General features: G+C 37.8%; 1 protein-coding gene across 4 annotated transcripts in view; it reads left to right on the forward strand.

Moving 5' to 3' along the window:
• Nucleotides 1-20834, forward strand: part of peak1 (pseudopodium enriched atypical kinase 1) — a 94763-nt gene that overhangs the window by 40497 nt on the left and 33432 nt on the right. For 2 of the 4 annotated variants that reach the window (XM_023347374.1, XM_023347376.1), the window contains exon 3: nucleotides 10195-10280. The exons of 1 other annotated variant lie outside the window; for it this stretch is intronic. The gene's annotated coding sequence lies outside the window, so the exon portion shown is untranslated. Of the gene's footprint in view, nucleotides 1-1262; nucleotides 1355-10194; nucleotides 10281-20834 lie in introns of those variants that run through there. One more of the 4 variants, XM_023347383.1, reaches the window with a different exon arrangement.

Raw genomic sequence — 20834 nt, forward strand, 5'->3', positions numbered from 1 at the left:
TAAAAAAAGAGAAGAAGAAATCTCACAGATCCAGTGCTTGTAAGTAGGCCTGCCACAATAAACAATAAATCAGTTATTTACTAAAAAACTAAAAGAAACTCGATAATTTCATTTGGTTGATTTATCGGTTTTCTCCTTTTTCTCTCTTTTTATCAAAAACCGAATGATAAAAGTCTTCAGCCTGGTGTTTTGGTCTCAGCTATCCCTTTATTTGAAAGATAATTTTGTCTTCATAATTTATTTTATTTGTTGTTTCTGTTTTCTTTATTTATTTTGGATGATCCAAATGCCTTCAAGTTCCAGTGTTTAAATGTTCACTAGAATTTAAAGTTGATCTTCGAGAATGTGTTCTTGCGTTGTTATGTTATTACTATTGTATTACTTGAAAATGTTCTCAACAATTTTATCGTTTATCTCGATAAGTTCTGGGGCAATTTATCGACCGCAAAATTTGTTATCATGACAGGCCTATTTGTAAGTTATGGTAGAGAATATAACTTAGCTGTAAAAGATACCTGACTGCATGGCACTACAGTGACGACCCCCATAAAATCACTGAATTTATTTCTCTCTGCTTTTTTAAACTCTTTGTTAGCTCACTCCAAACATCAATCAAACATCCTTCAGTTCTGATATAATACTTTTCTTCACTTGTTTCATTTTTATTCCATGCACCTCGTCAGAGACGTACCGGGTCACATTCTCTGTCTAGACTCTGTATATAACAAACCGTTTGGCTGCTGACACATCTATTAAATTAGCATTAGGCCGACCAGGAGCTTCTTGTGCTTTAATCCATATCACTGGCAGGCGGACAGCTGCTTGACTCTCTCCATGCCTGTGAGATGTATGGTTAACAGGCATCATGGAACTGATAGGGCTCTTTGGGACTTCAGTTCTGCTGGGAGTATTGCTCTTAGCCTCTTTCTTTCAGGGTTTTTTTTTGTCTTTTTTTAATCCCCTCTATGCAACATGAGGAGTTAACAAGCCCCGGTGACTGCTGAAGGAGTTCGGTGGACACTGGGATTGAGCGTGAGCTATAATTACTTCCAGGAAGGGAATTCTATGTCATGTCTAGCTGACTTCATCTTATACTACTTCTCTCACCAGCTTTATCTTTTGAGTTTTTCTGCTGTTTACCCCTAAAACAAAACTTGCCTTAGTGGGTTTTTCTCTCCCAACAATTTTCCGTGCCTATCTCGCTCCACGCTCGTTCCCTCCCTTCGTCGTCGCGTCGCTCTTAAGCTCTGCCTCCGTTTCCTCCGCTCATTCATGCTCCGGCTTCTTCCCCACCAGGCTTTTCATGTGGCTCATTCATCCGCCTGACCACAGACCGGATTCACACCAGCGCTCCGTGAGTAGTGTGCTTCCAGCTTGCGTCGCCGTCTATGTTCGTTTCTCGTCTGCCGAGCCTCCACCAACTGTTGCCCCCGGACGCTTTCTCGCAGGGCCACATGGGCTCGCAGACGTAACGATCACACAAGGCTTTAAGAGATTCCCAGAGAAATTTCCTTGAGTTTTGGAGGAAGGGGACTGTGCGAGAAGCAGCAGAGGTGGAGTCGTAGGCCTGATAACCTGCATCACCGCTGTCAGAGGATTAGACTGATGGGACACCCTTTAATTTAACAGGATGTGTTTGCGTTGGACAAGCTGGCTCACATTTTAATGAGCGCACCTCATGCACAGAAAAGCTGGAGTTTAAATATTTGTTCAAAGTGTCACTTTTAGGCAGCTGTTGGATTTTCGGTTTTTATTGCTCAGAAAATTGTTTATCCTGAGATCCACACATGGCTGTTTAACAGCTTTTCTAGTTTGGTTTTATAAGAATAATATTCTGTTTGCCCTATGATAGTACTGAATGTATCTTGGAGCAGCGTATTCTTCAGAAAGGCTCAGTAGCAAAGCAGTGTTTTGTCACAGGAATTATTATTTTCCTTCTGTCTTTTTTTTTTTACATTTTCTGCACATTTTTCTACTGTCTGTAGAGAGCATTAATCATAATATGACTTTCTACAGTCTTAGGAAATTCTAATTTTACACTTTGGAAAGTGAAAGACAGTTTCATGCCAAAGCAAATTATTTGTTGATACTTTTTCCGTGAACACAACTGGTAGTGCTTAAAGCACAGAAACGGTTTTACTTTTTCACTAATAATATTGATGTCCTAATAAGGAGTTTTATTTCCTTTATTTTTTTAATTATTCCATTGGCACTTGTGGCCTTTACTACCAGACAGGAAATGGGCAAAGAGAGAAGGGAGGAAGACATGCAGCAAAAGTCTCAAGGTCAGAAATCGTAACGATCGATTGCAGGAGAACGATACCCGCTAATATAATGTTCTGTCAACTTAGCACCTAAAACAAGCGTGGCTTTATGATTTGTTTCTATAGACCACTTGCAAAATATAACTTCAGTCTTCAGAAATGCATCATGTTTTCATGGAGCCATTTATTGAAATGTTAGGCTAACCTAGCATATTTCCATACTGTTTCAGTATGACTTGCTGGTAGTTCAGTTTGTAACAGATTTTAGTTGGGTCCTAATGTATTGTGTGTGCACATAATTTACAGGGTAAAACTGCAATTGCAACTGCTACTGTAGATTGCAAGTGTTAGATCAGGCCAAATCACACAGTCAGGCAGGAAGAAGCAACAGCCAGTACAGCCTCTCTTTCTCTTTTGGAAGACATTGCAAAGGATGAAAAACACTTAAAATTTTAGCAAAAATCTGCTGCTCATGAAAATTTCTAGAATTGAGGGTGTTTCAGCATGGCTGGCTTGGGCTCCTACTGGCAAAAAACTTGCAGACAGTACACCGGCATTTAGAACTGGGAGTTTATTCAAGGTTTACTTTCCTTTCTTTCAGCATACACGGGATTTTATCAGTGTACACGGGTTTTATCACTCCAGTCTTTCTTTTTAGCTCTAAGAGGGAAAAAACAAAACACACTTGTGATACCTACCACATCTCAAAACTGCCCACTATGTAATTGTTAATTGAACATCTGTTTTTATATAGGTATGTACTGTAAGTGATAGTTCACATTTTTCAGTAGAATTAATGAGTATGATGTCTTCTGTGACCATTTATCTGTTTTATAGAGCAGAAAAGTTGGTTGCCAGTCAGTTTATCTCTCTGTACTGCTTTTCTTTTCTGTGCCCTAAAAATAATCCAGGCACACTCTCAGGCTAAAGTGTTGATTGGCATGGTTTCATACCTTTTTTGTTCTTCACTTCACTCGTGTGAGCACCAAGAGGGTAAGCCAATGCTAAATGAACTGACAGGGAAACATTTGGATGCCGTCCTCTGCCAACAATGAGACACAAGTGTTGAAGCTTTGCCTTTTAAATTAACACAGAAAAAAACGGGTCGCAATGCAGTTTTTTGTAAAAGTTTCGTAACCTTACAGAAACCGGATGAGATTCTCAAACAAACATTTTGGAGCTGGTTTTGTTCTGTATTTCTACTAGTCGTAAATATAGGATAGAGGGGGGAGGGAAACATGTTTTTGTGAATGTAGGCTACAACATGCAACAGCCAGCTCCCACAGCTATGGCTCGACCACACTGATTTCCTGAGGTTGACGGCTACTCTGTGATTGCCCTGTAATTTAACAGACCTTGAATCTTTTCTGCATGCGGTGTGTTCACACTAAACTGCAAGACAGTTTTCCTTGGTAAACTTTTCTTTAAATCAGAGATCCTTCCTGATTGATGTCTTACTTACTGGAAACTGTAGCACAAATGATCAAATTATGACTGCTCAATCTTCAGAAATCCACTGTCATAAGGAGAAACTAGCCAAATTTCACTTAGTTAACTGAACAAATGAAAGTAAAAAGTCATTTTTCAGTAAAAAGCTGTAGATGTATTTTCTCCTTTTTTTATTGATACAGCTAACTATGTTGGTCAGCCACATTGGTTGTGTTGCTGTTTGTTTTAATTATCAAAGATACATCCACTCTAAAAATAGTGAAACTAATCAAACTTTCAGTTGGTGCTTTTAAGTCTTTAGTCAATAAGAAACAGAATGGGCTTGATATGATTACTAAACAGAAAAATCAGAAAAGAAAGGTTTGCCACAATTGGCCAATACCATTACACTGTTATTGATATATCCCATCATTCTCTTACAAACATGAAATATGAAATTGCAGCTTAAAGAAGAGTTGTTTTGAACTTGTCAAAACATTTTGTTGCACGAACATCAAGACTTAGGCACGCTATATCTTGTGCTAAGCCACCACTGTGACCGAATTTACCTAGATGCTACTCAAAAGTTGAAGCAGTGAACTGATAACATTATATACTGCTATGCTATGCTATGCAGAAGCTTTGTCTGCACTAGTGAAGTCAATAACTTGAAGAAACCAATCATGTGATCAGTTATTGTGGCACAAAATGAAATGAGTTTGTGATGTCACAAAAAGATAACTCAATCTGTCTTGTCACAGCAGCAGACTGTACACACTATCAAAATGGGGGGGAAAGAGACAATGATTTACAATATGTTTCTTGTAGTTTAGATCTACATGTATTAGGCTAAAACAAATATGTAATTGCAGGTGTAGGGTATAAAATTCAGACCTAAAAATATTAACCAAAATTTTAACATATATGATTTATGAAAGGCAGCTGTGAGTCAGAAGCCACCAAGGCAGCTGTGGTATCTGAGCCACCAAGTGACCTAGAGACCTTTTGGTCTCTGAGTCACCTGGTGCCTCCTGCTGTGCCACCTGCCGTCCTCTGCCAACTGTGGCTGTGGGTCAATGTGCATTAGACCCACACCATATTCAACCTTACATAAATGTCCAACACACACTGACGCAGGAATTCTTCTTAAGTCAGCTCAGAAGGTTAAGAATGATGGTGCTGCCTTAGCCAATTAGCAGCAACTACTTGTAAGAGGCACATCAGTCTGAGGTCCGGCTGCAGACCACTTGTGTGTCCTTTGCTCCTGAAGCATTTTTAGAGAGAGCTGAACTGCACCTGCTGCTGCAATGAGCTAGATCAACACCCACATGTTGTCTTTTTGATATATTTAAGCTCACCTGCTTGATTATAAATGCATTTGTAAAATCTCTGCCAGATGGATGACTGGCATTTTCAACATAATTTTAAATAATGATGCAAATAATTAATTGACTTACTATTTATTGTCAAAATTAGTTTAAATCAATTATCTAATAATGCCAGCTTAGACCTTCTTTTAGTGTAGTAGTATTGCTGCCATCCTGAAGAGGGCGCTGCTGGTCAATCCTAGTGGAGCCAGTTGATACAGAAACAAAGATGGTGGAGCCATACCAGAACAGGAAAGAGAAAGAATCTAGAGTCCAGCGTGGGATGGAAAATTCACTTTAGGCTATTCTGTTTTGAAATATAAATACTTGACAGGTTCCTTTAGTTTCACATTATGTTTTTTTAAAACCCCAAACATTATGAAAAATTTAGCCCTTTATGTGATGGAAAACGATGCTCGACCCTCTTCATACAAGAGAAAACTCAAGTTTTTAAGGAAATGGCTGCTTATCAATTAATCATTAGTCGAGCAATTAGATCAGTCAACTTTATATCAACTCATTGATCACAGTCTATCATTAGGTAATAGACTGTGAGTTTAATTTTTATATCTGAAAAAGCTTTTTCAGTTCACTCCTGTTGTGCTGACCAGTGTAGAGAATAGTCCTGAAAAGGGATCCTTATTGAGACAAATAAAAAAAAATTAAGGAAATCAAACTTGCCACAAACGATTATATTTTCTAGCGTCAGCAGTGTTCATAAATCCATTTTTAGAAATACCGAGGTGTGTTGAAGGTATGGATTTAAATCGTGACTGCTTGTGTGGCATCAAGTGTGCCACTAAGCTCTGGATTTTAAGTGACGATTTGTCTGTGGTGCTCCACCAAGCCATGTAGTTGTGTAAAAACTTCCTGTGCCTCGTTGAACTTAACCACAGACGTCAACTATATTGAACACACCATGTTTAAAAAAAAAACACAGGCTTTCAAGACAGGCTTACTCTGTAATCTCTGACATTATCTAGATCATAAACGTCACGCTTTGAGAGCCAAACTGCATTTTGGAACTTTAAAGCGCGTGTTGCTTGTGGGATATTTTTAGAACCAGCTGAGCTCACTGGCTTGCACTGTACAGTTTGTGGGCCATTGAGTAAGAAAGGTTGGTTGGGTATTGTTATTATGTGATGTAGACTGTCCTTCAAGCAATAGACGGTCACTTGGTGGACCTCTTTTCAACCATCTTGTGGTTGACCAATTGTTGAACTTAGTTATTATACTTTAATCCTAATTTCAAGCAGGAATAACACACAAACTAACTCACATGACTTATAGTATTAATTGTAACAACTGAAGTTTTAATGCTCGACAATTGCCTTGATGTATTTCTTTGTGGTGCAGCCACTATCGAGCCCGCCACATGCCAGTAGTGGGTCAAAATGAAATGGAAAAGCCTGTTTTGTAGAGACGCAGATTTTTTGATTCCAGTTTTTAGGGTCATGATTCAGTTCAGAAACTACCATTAATTAGAATACCGATTTTTCTATTCAAATGGTAGTGGTTTCGAGAACTGTGCAACAGTGACATTTGCTGCGCTCATCCGGATGGAGAGTTAAATAAACAAAATATCAAAGAATTGTTCAAAATACATACGATGGGCATGATGGCCAATTGGGCACGTATTAGGATATGCAGTATAGTTGCAAATTAAAATTGTACGTTTAAGACATACAACTTAAACGCATTTTAAAATAGATTTTTGATCATTTTGAATTGATTCAGAATTAGTAGAACTAGGAATTAAGATTCGCAAAAGAATCAATCATTTTTCTGCACCTCTGCTTTGATAACAGGCTGAGGAAGGTAAAGATAGAACAAAGAAGTGAAAACTTTGAGCATAGCTAAATGACGAGCTGTCAAGTCATCCTAATGCTTTGTTCACAAACCCTTTCAATGAAACTGTTTGTGTTTATGGGTGCCAGTGATCCACTGTTGTGATTAGTGAATCCACCATAGGAAAGCTGTACCAAGTGATGAACAACACTCCTCCTTTTGGAAACCTGTATTGGAGGACGAAGTGTCAAAGTTGTTTTTGCAATTGTTTGGAGACAAAGTTGAAATTAAGGGATGAATTTGATCATTTGTACAGTCTAACTGCTCAGACAGGAAGATATTCTTTTCTTTTATGCATGTTATTATTTACCTCCTTAAGACAAATTGGAATCTGCTGAAATTGATAGTGGCAGGTCAAAACTCAGCGAAACCTGGAGACTGGAAAATAGCCACAAAAGTTTGATTTCTGCATGTCTAGTTCGAAGATATAAATAATCTGGTTGTATTAGGTGAAAAATGTAACTTTATAGTGGAGTTTGTAGCTCTGTTAGGGTTCTGTATCCCGCTTCTCGTCCAACGCCCGTTGGATATAGCCACTGGCAAGGATAAGTTGGTATAGACGATGGATGGATAACTACAAAAGCACACAGATTCCACCTTGCTGTTATGTTTTGAATAAAAAGGAAGCCAAAATGAAACTGTAAAAGTAACAGATGCACCATAAAACATAAATTTAAAATGAGGTGAACGTTCTTTGTAACAATTATGTGCAGTAGTAGTCCTTTTTAACTTTATTTGGACTGTCTACTATAGTGTAACACTACAGTAGACAGTGTGTAGGAAGAGGAGCACGTCAGGATTTTTAACAGCATATTCTACCTTGTGCTTTTTAAATCTCAGTGGAAAGCAAGACTGAAATAAATGTGAAACTCTAAGACTGTATTCCAGTTTAAATAGCGCTATGCCCGATAGCCTGGGCAGTGTTTAGCTTTTTAACAAATAAAAACATGTTTGCAGTAAATCAACACTGGAGGGCTAATTAATAAGACCAGCTGGGAACTTAATTTTCCTCAATGCACTTGGAGATATAAAAACAGCCATAGAAGTAATCGGTACGTTTATTTTCAACCCCCTGCTGCTTTTGAAAATAAAAAAAGCTAAATGCAGAGACACAGAATTAAAAGCCGACTCATGAGTCTGAGTATGCCATTTAACAGTTCAAACTGCTATTATTGCCATCCGCTGTAAAAGCAGCAGCGATGGCTCATGGTATCCCTGGAAGGAGTCGAGGTAATAGTATGCTAGAGCTGTGAGTACTGCTTAGGGGAATTTAACAGGTAGCAGATGGACTACTAGAGCCAGCTGTTGTTTATGAGGCAAGAGGGAGACATTGTGGTTTAGAGTTCAGAGGCAAGGACATGTGTGCAGTGGCACCTGTGAACAATCCTTACTTTGATGGAAATCTGCTGAGGTGTGCAAACCAAACAGGGTTGCATTGATTCACTACATGCTCTGAAGAAGACCACAGTAGTTTAAGACAATAATGGTTTGATGAAACTGCTTGTAGTCGACACATTTCTGTCTATACTGTGCTATAATATGTTTTATTTTGTAACATTTCATAGAAATAAGCTAGACATATGAGGGCAAACAAGTTAGCATGCAAGCTACTTCTCAGTGCAGCCCTTGTAAGAACGATTGCAAATGGCATAATGGAGGAAAATTGCTGTGTTCCTTAATTAATGGGAAATCGGTGATCGGAATCGGCAGGTCAGGCTTTTTAAAGATCGGTAATCGGCGATCGTCCAGAAATCTGTTATTGGTGCAGCCCTGCTGGATTGTGCTGTAAAATAGAGCTATGTGTCTGGAAAATACATAATACTGCCCCTTTAAACGCAGTATTATGCTTGTTTAGAAAGTTGTGCAAGGACTTTTGCTTCACAAAATGAGTTATGACTGTATTGGATGCTAGGAATCAAATATAATCTTTGTCCGCATTAGCCAGATGCGGTTTTTCTCAGGTGCCTCACTCCCTGTTCACTAGATATGCAAATAAGCAATAAAAAACCGGTTTTTCAAATACTAATATTTTATGAGGTTTTTTCCCCCACTGAGTTCATGTGTTGCCCCCAGCTGTTGCCACCCAGGGGGGTGAGCCGTATTAAGAGCCACCACAGGAAATATGAACACATACGACCCTTTTCTTTTTTTCCTCCCACAGTTAAGGATATCAACAATGGCGTTTTGGACATTTGTCTTGCATACAACGCAGCTTTCAAAGACTTTTTATCCATTTTTTGCTTCATACAGTAAATTTTCCTCGTCCAAAATAAACTAAATTGGCTGTTACAGAGAAGCCAAGGCCTTTGGGATGCCTGCGGTTATTTTCATCACAAATAAAACGTCTAATGTGGAACATTAAAGCAATCGTAAAAAAATAGGGTGATGCGTTTTTTTTTTGTTGTTTTGCCTTGTTTTTCTTTTTTCTTTTGTTGCATAGCAACCCACATGGAGTGACTTACTTTGCATCAAATACAAAACCTCCAACTGATCCTACAACAAAGGAGGATAGGATTCGCTGACGGGCTGAGCAGTCTCAGTTTGCCCATGAAAAAGTATGTCTTCTCTTCACAGTTGGCATTAAACCCACCAACTGGATTAGAAAAGCTGTTACTGTCTAGTTTATTTTCAGCACAGTCGCAGCAGAACAAGGCAGAGACGAACACGCCGCAAAGACACGAGGCGCTCAAAGTGACGCATTATCCAGAGCATTGTGCGTCCAAATCAAACCGCAATAAATATGCATTGCATTTAGTCTCTCTTGTGTTTTCTGGCTTTTCTGCATACAGTGAAGACAATGTTCCTTGAATACTAAATGTGTCAGCAAATCTGACAGCTGTGTGATAAGGCAGCGGTGCTTCTCCAACGTATCGTTATCACACAAAATTGGAAAGTAATGTGAAACAGTATTTTTTTTAAAAACATATTCCATATTTTTGCACTTAAAAAGATTAATACATCAAAATTTTAAGCTGGATTTATTGTCAAAACCCTCTCGGATGATTTACAGTACGGCGAACTGTGTACAGTGGAGTAGGGTGATGTGAATATGACCCGACATTTTCATAAGAAGCAGGTTCGTGTCAACTTTTGCACATTTGTGTCGGATATCTGATAGCCGTTATGTAAAGCCGTGCCTGAACTGTGACTGGCTCTGACAATAAGCTATGATCTGCTTCACGTCAAGCCCCTCTCTCTCTATTTCGTCTTCCTTCTTTCTTTCCACACTTTTCGTCTCTTTATCTTGAGTAACTCTGCCGTGTGTGTGCCTCTCTTGTCATCTGTAGGCTCCAGCTGCAAGTTCTCTCAGCTCCATCATCTAGGACTCCATGGCCGCCATGGCTGCTGCTGCTGCTGCTTGATTCATTGCACTGTGAGTTAGCTTCTGTTTTATGTGAGAATGCGTGCGTGTCCAGGTCTCCCTGTCCACCTGCGTCTTGTCGTGTCATTTTCTTGGTTAGTCCTGGAAACGAGCCGTGCATGTGCATTCAATCAGCTGTAGAAGCCTCACTGTGTCACTATCAAAAAGGTTTTTGTCATATAAATTTGTCACAGTAAAGTTTTTACCTGTGACACTGCAGTAAATTCTTGTTCTGTCCTTGAAATAAACTAAAGTTATAATTTAAAGTTTAAAAAGGTGAAACAAAAAATACTTAAAGGTATTAGGAATTAAGGACTCAAAATGTGTTCATTTCTGCATTTTTTAATTTCTTTTTGTCTTTAAAGTTTGCTGTAAGTACGCTAATCACAGATCTTAAATTTTGTCATAGCCAGACTTCTTAATTTCTTATAATAGTTTTTTTCTTCACGGGACATTTCTGTAAGGCAAAAGTTTGAATCACACGCAAACATCTTCTCTGCCAGTAACCATCTTCTAATGTACGCTTTCTAGCTGACTAGCTAGCTAGCATTTTCAGTGTCCATCATTAGTAAGTTCAAATTTATCGCCAGTTGATTGGACGATGTTTGTCTTAACCAATAGCTAACTCCTGTTGCCAACGTATATGATTTATTTATTTGTAGTTTTCTTTTGTACATTCTGTCGTCGCAATACAGGTCTTAAATTCCATTCATATAGATCTTAAAATGTCTTAAATTTGAGTTGGTGAAACCTGCAGAAACCCTGTGTTTTGCTGTGTTTTCTTCCTTTGCACGCACCCACTCAAACTAATTTCAGCAAAGTTGTCATGCAGAGTGCTTTCCTCCTATTGAGACCAAATTTAAGGGTTCAAATTACCAGACACTCCGGTTAAAAATGTCATAGGAGTCAAAGTGCCAGTGTTACAGCTGGGGGCAGTCTATAACAGCCTTGTTTAAAAACGCTACGGGAGGAGGTCTTGCAATCTGAAAGTTATGGGTTCGAGTTTTGGTTGAGGCGTTGCTTGTTTGGACAATTATTCACTGTGGTTTTGGATGCTGTGCAGCTGGCAGGATTTTTGCTATTACATTTTTATTATTAGGTATTGTTATTACAACTGGGAGCAGCTATTAGTATCTCAAAAGCTTAAATAATACATGAACTTTGACCCCAAGCAGAGAAAGAAAGAGGAAATTCAAAGCATCTCTTCCTTCCAATATGGTATCTGCTGCCCAGAAATTGAGCTGTTAGCATGTCATGACAGTCAGGACACTCTCATACAGCAGCAATTTGAAGTCAGAAGTCTTTTTGAGTAGCATCTAGGTTGATTTGTTGCGAGACTGACGGCTACCAGATATCCTTCCTGCCCCACAATGACTCTTTGAGGCAGCTGTGATGTTACAACAACATTTAATTTCCCTTTGGAATAAATAGTGTTTTAAAATTGATCTGTACAACATGACGTAGGTACAATTTTATATTGTGTTTTACCTTGTGACGAACTGGTGTGAAGTCTCCACTAACCCTCATGCGGTCTTTAGAGATGGGGTCATTTGGACCCCACAGGTTTTTGTGGGGTCACACTGACCCTGTATGCTCTTCTGCTAGGTTAATTCTGTGTAGGTCGTTTCGGGAACTAGCGGTCTGATGGGACAACCCCCAATTTTTCCACGGTGTTTAATTTGGAAGAGATTGGTCAGTAAAATATTCACAGAAAAATTTGATCATATTGTCACCATTATTTAATGTAGTGACAAAATATTAGATTCCAACTTTAGGGCTGACAGTATTGTTTTTTTTAAACTATATTTACGCTGATAAATAGACTAAAGTAGAATAAACATAGCATATAATATAGTAGAAACTTTAGTGCTGCTTATCCGAGATCAGAGAGTGAACTAGTAACATTCTATAATTCATTATGTACTTTTATCTATTTAAATGTTTTGGATGAGACATAAACATTTTGATTTAACACAGGCCCACTAATCAAAGGTAGAACTCCCTAGTGTTTATAACACATAAATCCTTTTCTGTCTGCCCGTTGTGTGTTTTACCTGGAAGGGAGAACGGTGCAGGATAATGTTGAAATTCCCCATCTCTTCAGCCATCTTTGGTATCAGTTACTTTCTGCTTGTGTGTGTTTTGCGCTTTGTTTTTCAGAACAGCAGTGGTGTTGTTTGCACCTCTTGGTGCTCGTGGAGCCAGCGGGCTCCACTTTTCCACGTTCGCATAATAGAACATTTTAGTTCTGCAATTAAAATCCTCCTGGATTCTCACTTTTCATTTGAAATGCCTCAACTGCTGTGATTTTTTTTTCCCTTTTCGAGATAATCCGTGATGTGAAACAGAATCTGTGTAAAAACATATGGATTTTGTTTTTCCCTCCTCCGACGAAGTCTGTCATGCTTGAAAATGAGTTCATAAATGCTGCTGTGAAAACGTTCCAAACTCAAGCCAGATTTTCGGATCAGAACCACCAATCTCTAGAGAACACTTACAGGGCTTGGAAACAAAGTCCTACTTAAATCATTACTGGGGAAATAAAGGGCCTGTCCCACCATCACTACCAGACTGATGCTGTCCAAAATCATAATGAGAAGGCAGAGAGACATTCTTCACTCACAGAAACAGTTTCTTTTTGGTGGTGGTAATTGGGAACTGTTATCAAATCTGTTCCCTTGTTCTATTTTCTCCCAGAGTTGAGAGCTGTAGCAGAAAGAGCCGTTTGTTCTTTGGAGAAAGTAGGACAAGCTTCTCCAGCTTCATTTCAGTCAGAGCTCATGTTTCCTGTAGCTTCATGAATATTCCACATATACGGCGTTATAAATGTTGTCCAGTTAGACCAAGTGTGAACAAAATCGGCTTTTATGTTTTCATTACTTACATGCATCTGATGTGTTTATTCTGTTTTTCTGTACAGATAGATCTCGGTAAATTAGAAGAGTTATTAAAGCTCAGCAATCCAATTTAGCTCACACACATTATATATATTCATATTTCAAGCGCTGGTTTTAGTTTATTTGATGACTGGCGTACAGCTAATGAAACGCCAAAAAGGAATCCCGGCTGATAGTTACCGTCAGCTCATCTTCATCGTTGCATTTAGTATCTCTTATCTTTCTTTTATGTTGACCAAGAAGGGTCAACGCAACTTCAAAAGCCATAACAGCAAAAAGCAAAATTATGCTAACAAGTAATGTATGCTGAAATGGATTTTGTGATAAAATGGAATTTATTCTAAAACAGTATTTATGCTAACACCGAATTTGTGCTAAAACAAATGTTATGCTAAAACTGAAATTATGCTAAAATGGAATTCCTTTATCCCACTTTAGCATAACTTCCATTGTGGATTGTGTTGTTGAGTTGTAGCTTTTGCATTTTTCTGACCCTTCTGGGCCACCGTATCTCTATAAGCTGCCATGGAGAATTTATGGGATTTAGTTTTTGCTAATGAAATACTTTCATACCCTGAGCATTGAAGCAGGTGTCTGTAGTTTTGTCAGTGCAGTCAGGTCTCGAGTCCTGATAAAAAATGAAATGGGTATTTCCATAAAGCTTGTGAACCTTTTTCATTTTAACCTTAAATTTTCCTCCATTCCAGTTTATTTGCCTTCATAAACATCCAGCTTCTTTAGCAATAAAGTTTGGTGTATATCCTTTCTTCTGGACAAACGTCGACTCAGCAGTGTTCCTCATATCTCTGGTGTCCATAACATGGCTAGAACATAACGTTACTCTAAAAGTAGTTTATTTGTTGGGTTTGGTCTTCATCTTTTGTTCAATCTGAGACAGATTTTTTATATTTTCTTTAAATAAAATCCACATTTTGAAATTAACACTTTCGTGCAAACTGAATCCAAGTGAATTTTACTTTTTAAATAAGATTATTCACATAAATGAACTTTAAATTGAGATTGAAGTTTACTGGGATGCATCTTTACCCATTAGTGTTTTAAAATATATTTAAATAGAATACCACTTTGAACTAGAGCTACATGATATTTTATTACGTTTATAGTTTTTCTGTTGGGATCTTAAACAACTAACAAACCCGATGCCAACACATTATGGTAACAGAAACTGTATAAACATGTCTAAGACATAACAGATATCGGGGGGAAAAAAACAACTCATGAATGCAAGTTTTGTAATAACTGTTACAGGCTTGCTCCACATGAAGTCAAACAGATTTTTGAGCACTGAAAGTAACACAGGGCATACCTTGCCGCCTGCAGTGCCTAAAAACCCGTGTTATTGAAAGCAATGTTGTAGTCATTTATAACAAGTGTATCTGTGGGACTTTATGGCCTTGAAGCCGTAGGAATTTGCTGTGATCCCATCTGATTGCTGCTCCCTGCTTCCCCACTGGCAGTCTGAAAAGATCCGGTTCTGCTCTTCTACCGTTCACTTTCCCTGATGGACAGCACGGCTCTTTTTACCCCGGGGTGGAGGACGGGAAGAGAGTCGGTGGTGAGAAAGCCTTCATGAGCTTCCCATAGTCACCACCCTGCAGCCTTGGGCTAATCTGTGTCATTTTTGTACTGCAGTGTGCAGAGTGTTATTGAATATGAAAAGCTGTGTTTGTGTTAAAGTCAAAAATACTGTAAATTTGTTGTTCTGTTTATGTTTTTATTTTTTCCCCCGATGTATGTTGAAGACAATTTAAACTGTTACAATAAACCAGCTAGAGCTCCATTTGTGTGAAAATAATTTGGGGAACAGGATGTTCTGCACCCTTAAAAAGTCTTAAATTCATGTATCTAAAACTTAGACCTTAAAATGTCTTAAATGCATTTAAAAATGAACTTTGAATTCAATGTGTTATTCCCAGGTCTTCCATTTAGTCTTGACAGGACTATTTAATCTCATATATTCCATGTATTTTTGTTTTTCTTGTGGGAAAAGTTTGAGTTGCTCTCATATTCCTTGGGTTCTGACTTGAGACGATTGAGGCTACTGCTAACTAGCTGCCAATGTACCCCTTCTAGCTAGCTATCCAGCTAGCTTTTTTGTGACTATCATAGGTAAGTGCAAATTTATCGCAGATGGAGGGAGAAAGTTTTTACATTTCTGTGGAGATACAGGTCTTAAATCTCATTCATAATGGTCTTTAAAAGTCTTAAATTTGAGTTGGTTGTTTGGTTGGTTATTCCAAAAAGACAGTAAATGTTGATCAGAACCATAGAAAAAAAATCGTCCTATGTAAAAAAAAAATACAGCTTTTACACATAGCTGTCAGTTTTTAAGTGTATTTATGGAATAAGAATGGTTTAAAAAAAAATATATGACTATTTTAACAACAACTTCAACTACATTTTGTATTAAAGTGATGTATGTCACCAAGATAAATCACTATTTCCTCAAGGGACCTGGTCAGATTAATATGATTATTTGGAAAAATAGTTTATTGATTTAATATTTTATTCATTGAAGAAAAAAAAATCCCATAATAAATTCTCCTGACTTTCAGGCCGTTAGTGAGAGAAGATTTTTTAAAATTAAAGAGAAAGAAAAAGGCTGTTTTTAGATCATCATAGGAGAATCTGATGCTCATGCATTTCAGGCCATTCTTGCATATTCTACTATGTACTGTACATGAATGTTGAAGAATTCAGCATGTTACCACAGCAAAAACACACCTCTAACAGCTGCTATATCCTCACATCTGATCCCTGGATAAAGGAATTAAAAGATCAAGAAGGCTGAAAAATGAATGCATGCATGTGTACGCAAGTTTTCCGTAGGAGACGTGGTCACAACTGGAAGGGAGCTCAGGAAAATGAGTGGGAACCACTGAGTTAGTGTATATATTTTAGATATTTTGTATTTTATCCCAATTGATACATACATTAATCTTTAACATGCAACAGTATAACTGGCTCATATTAATGCATCAGTCATCTGCTGGTTGTTTCCTAGGAGTGGAGCAGGAATTTTTGGCATTAACAATTGGAGTTCGTCTTTCAAAATAGTCTTCAGTTGCTGCCTCAGCATGAATTTGTCTAGTGAAATAAGTCTAATATAACTATTGAAACTATTAATTGGAAATCAAAAAGGAACTGATTCTTGAGTTTCCCAGGTTCTCAAAACACTTGAAATTGGAAAAAGATTGAAAAAGTATGGCGGTTTCTTTTCTTCCTTTTCCTCAAGCCGGAACAACTGTGGAAAAAAAAAAATTAACACTAAAAGACGTTCACTTCAAAGACGTTCACATTGAGCCAGTTTTGTTTCTGTTAGATTAACACACTTCATGTTGCTGCATCACACTTTCAGTTAACATTTTATCAATCATTTTTTTGGTTTTTGACTCCATATGCACACTTATTCAAAAAGACAAAGAGCCAGTTCACCACCTGTTTGCTCTGTAGACAAACAGTTGTGGTTTTTAAACTGAGTCTAAAATACCAAACTAATAAAAATGAAACTAATATTTTCTTTTACTTTTAAGCAAAAGTTTAAAAACATTCCCAAGCTTTCATTGAATTCAGGTCTGCATTTAGTGTTCTTCATTCCTTACATGACAAGTCTGGTATTTATTAAAATTTGAAATAAACCTGGACAAAGTTAGTCCAGATGCTGCAAAGCAGTGAAACGGCCCGAAAATTGACTGTAAATAAGCTGTTGTTTAATTCTCGTTGGAAGCTACAAATGACTTGTTTTCAAAGCGATTCCATGTTGATATATTTTTACTTAATGTTTTAGAAACTGCATTAAAGAAATCTAGACACTTTAGCCTGGGAAAGTGTGAAATATTGTAATGAAAATATATAGGAACTCTATAATCTGGACTACATTTACATCAGTTGGTGAAACCTGGACTGGATAATTCTCCACTTAAGATAAAAACATGGATTAAAATCTATGAAACTATTGCTTTTTTTAAGGCAAAAAAACACCTTAAGATCAGACAAGCAACAACTACCATCTAAAAACTGGTCATTTAAGGTCTGTATTGAATGAATATAAAAAAATGATTGGAGACAAAAAAAAACTTGTTCCCCCTCCCAGAAAATATTGCTAAAGTTTTATATCTTCCATTCTTGTGTGAGAGATTTATCATTACATCTTTGTGGGAATTGCCTGCAATAAGTCTAAATTTGCTCTCTGCTTGGAGCATGTGAAATATTGCACTGCACATTTCACCTTTATGATTTACACACAGCACCCAGAAAATATTATTCTGCTCTGGAGACGTTCTAAAAACACAGAGGAGTTTTTTGGCCGTTAATGTGAACGGGAAACTATATCAATCAATCAATCAAATTTTATTTGTATAGCACATTTCAGCAGCAAGGCATTTCAAAGTGCTGTACATCATTACAAACACAGAAACACAATGCAACATAGAATCAACAATCTAAACACAACTTTAAGTCAGGTTCCATCAATAAATATGTAATTAATTACCTTTCAAATACAATTCTAAACAGGTGGGTTTTTAGTCGAGATTTAAAAGAAGTCAGTGTTTCAGCTGTTTTACAGTTTTCTGGAAGTTTGTTCCAAATTTGTGGTGCATAGATGTTAACTTGTGGATCTTTGAAACAAATCACTTCTGACACACTGAGCTCATGACTCACATGACTGATTGCCTGAACTGAATCAGCTGTTACTGGGCTTAGAGAGTAAACATGACCCATACTTGACCCATATAAAAAAAAAAATCATCCAAAAACACACAGTAAAAAGCTGCCACACAAAGTCATTCCCTTTCTCTCTTTTTTTTGTGGCTCATTTATAGTCAAGTTGGATGATTTTTTTTTTCTTTTTGTCTTTAATGTTCAACACCCTACATCGCCCCCTACTGACAGTTTGTATCATAAAGTTAGGACAGATCTGAACTTAAAGGGAACCAATAACACAAAATTCACATTTGGCACGTTTTCGTGTATTTGGGTTTCTATTGCTTCTAAAAACAGATGAAGAAAAGCCTCCTAGCCGGTTTTTGGCAATTCGATAATGTTTTAACCAGCATAAACGTCATAAACCAGCAGGCACTGCCCTGCTGGCAGCGAAGTCCAGCCCATGACTTATGTTTGTTTGGGCAGCTGGTTTTACTGCTGTTTGTGCTGCTGGAAAAGAGAAGTGTTTTGTTGCTGACTTCATCACCCAGAAACCACTTGCTGCATTCTTGTCCATTGTGCAGGGGGCTCCATTTCTGCTTTTCAAAGATGTGTGGATGTTTCATTGCACATCTGTCTGCAGACGTTTTTTTACATGCGAGTGTAAACGTTGAGTTTGGGGGTGTGGCCAGCAGCAGCTTATTTGGATTTAAAGTGCCATCCCATTCTGAGAGGAGCTCAAGATAGGCAGAACTGAAGTCTTATCTAAGAATGATATTGTGAAAAAAATATAATGAACATATTTTGTATAGCTCATAGACCCATCTTTACATAACCTGTTCAAGGAAGCATAATAGACCACCTTTAAAAGTCTGTACTGGAGTAATTTTGTCACCTGAAACATTGATTCATAGCCATGTTTCTGGAACGCAAATTCTCCTTTATGGGTTTTTCGTCCTGCAACATGAACACCCTGCTGTACTGAAGAGGATCTGATCTGATCTACAAACTTGTTTATCATGAGAATGCAGTTGAAGTAGATAATCACTTTTATAGATAATATTGTATACATGTATCTCCCTGCTGCTACACAAACTTTCCACAAACCCATCTCCCTGCTTTCAGAGCAAATATTACATAATGAATCTCAGTTGCATTTCTTTTGCTTCGGGTGTGTGCGTGTGTGTGCTTCTCGTTTGTTCGCCCTGTGTGTTCTTTGTGTGTACTGTGACTCCTACGCATCTGGCTCGGTCTGCCTTGCCACTGTGATGGTGTTTTTCTGGAGGCTAGCGGGTTGTCTTCCCAGGAGACGTCCACTGGCTCTTTCCCAGGCCAGGCTGCAAGCACTCTCCCAGAGCTTGCACAATACCAAATACCACAGAAGAATGTGGTTGCTTTCTCATTTTGCCCCCACCTTTTTTTCCCCTCCCTCTATTTGCTCTCCATTTTTCCTCATTTTATCCAAGGTTTTATACTGCTCTCTCTCTCTTAGTGTTTGACTCATGAATGCCTGAAATGATCACTCATCACATTACACCATATAATTGTTTAAGTCATGCCTGCTGGTTGAGTATGGTTGAGTAACTTGCCTTCTTGCATGACTTGTAAAGAAACTCCGTAGACTGGCTTGATTAAAGCAAATAAATCCAGTGTTTCCTTTGGGTCATTATCGCCTTTTACTGTTTTCGAAAGTTCTCTTAAAAAACTCCTAATCCACAATTACTTATACAGAAACCAAACTGCAGATAAAGAGGCTTTAGCCTGCTAACAGGTGATAACTGAACCCCTCTGTTATCAGTCTTTGTTTTGACAGTAACTAAGTCTTTGAGCATTTGTATTAGTTGTTTAAGGTACATCTGTCACTGAATCAGCTCTGAGTTGAGCCTATAATGGAGCGATTTAGTTGTCACATTACTCATTACTGTCTGTCAACACAACAAGCTTCAAGATGGCTTAGGCACGTCGGGATTTTTGATCCGTTTTTGGTAAAAAGAGAATTTAGTGAGTCATTGTACAATCCTTGCTTAAGTGTTCACACAGTACATTTAGTATTACAGTAATTTACTGATAATTACTATGGTTTATACTTTTTACTTTGTTTTTTCAGTGAATAAAGTAAAATAATTGGAGGTGGCATAGGCAGTCAATAGTGTAATCAATTTAAAACTGCTATCAATTTAAAAGAGCTGCAGAGATCAATAAATGGAAAGCTAAGTTTCTGTTTCCTTTCACTTGTATCGCATAAAATCACAGTAAAATACACTGAAGTTTGTGGTAATGTGTAATGTGAAAACATAAAGGCTCATGAATACTTCTGAAAGGCACTGTAAACACAATTTTCTTAACAATTCATCAAGACAAATTAATGACCTGGACAAATTTATAGGAACCTGTGTTCATTTCATGGTGCAATACCTGAGCAGGAGAATAACGTCTGTAGATCTCAGAGGTCGTCTTTTAGAGTTATAGTTTGGACACTCGACAAGTTCCTTAAAACTTAAGTTTAACAACGCTTAATAGCATTTATTCAGCCATGCTGCACGACAAAGCAGCGTTCAGAAATTACTTATGTGCTGCAAAGGTGAGATAACGCAGAAAAATGTACATGATGAGGGGAAAAAATCCCATGATGGCAGTAAGCAAGGTTGATCTCAAGAGCTGCTGCACTTCATGGAGGGAAGTGTTGTCATTTCTTCATTAACAACCACAGATGATATGAATATCTCTGTTCAAGGGAGAATTAGTCTTCTTCTTTATTCAGGATCTTCAAACCATCTTAAAACATTCACTGATTAAAGCTTTCGTTCCTTTCTTTCTTTATTCTAGTCTTTTCTCTCCTGGCGGCTCTGAGACTTGTTTGGGTCTTAAAATCTCTTTTTTTGGATTATCTGTAGATCACACGATGTCGTCAGTCGTGGTTGTGCTGTTTTCTTCCACATTGTTTCTGCTTCCTTCTCTAGCCTCATTAACCTAAACTTTATGACTTACTGCTTTATCATTGATA

Source organism: Xiphophorus maculatus, chromosome 2 (genome assembly GCF_002775205.1).
Source record: "Xiphophorus maculatus strain JP 163 A chromosome 2, X_maculatus-5.0-male, whole genome shotgun sequence".
In the NCBI taxonomy this organism is placed as follows: domain Eukaryota; kingdom Metazoa; phylum Chordata; class Actinopteri; order Cyprinodontiformes; family Poeciliidae; genus Xiphophorus; species Xiphophorus maculatus.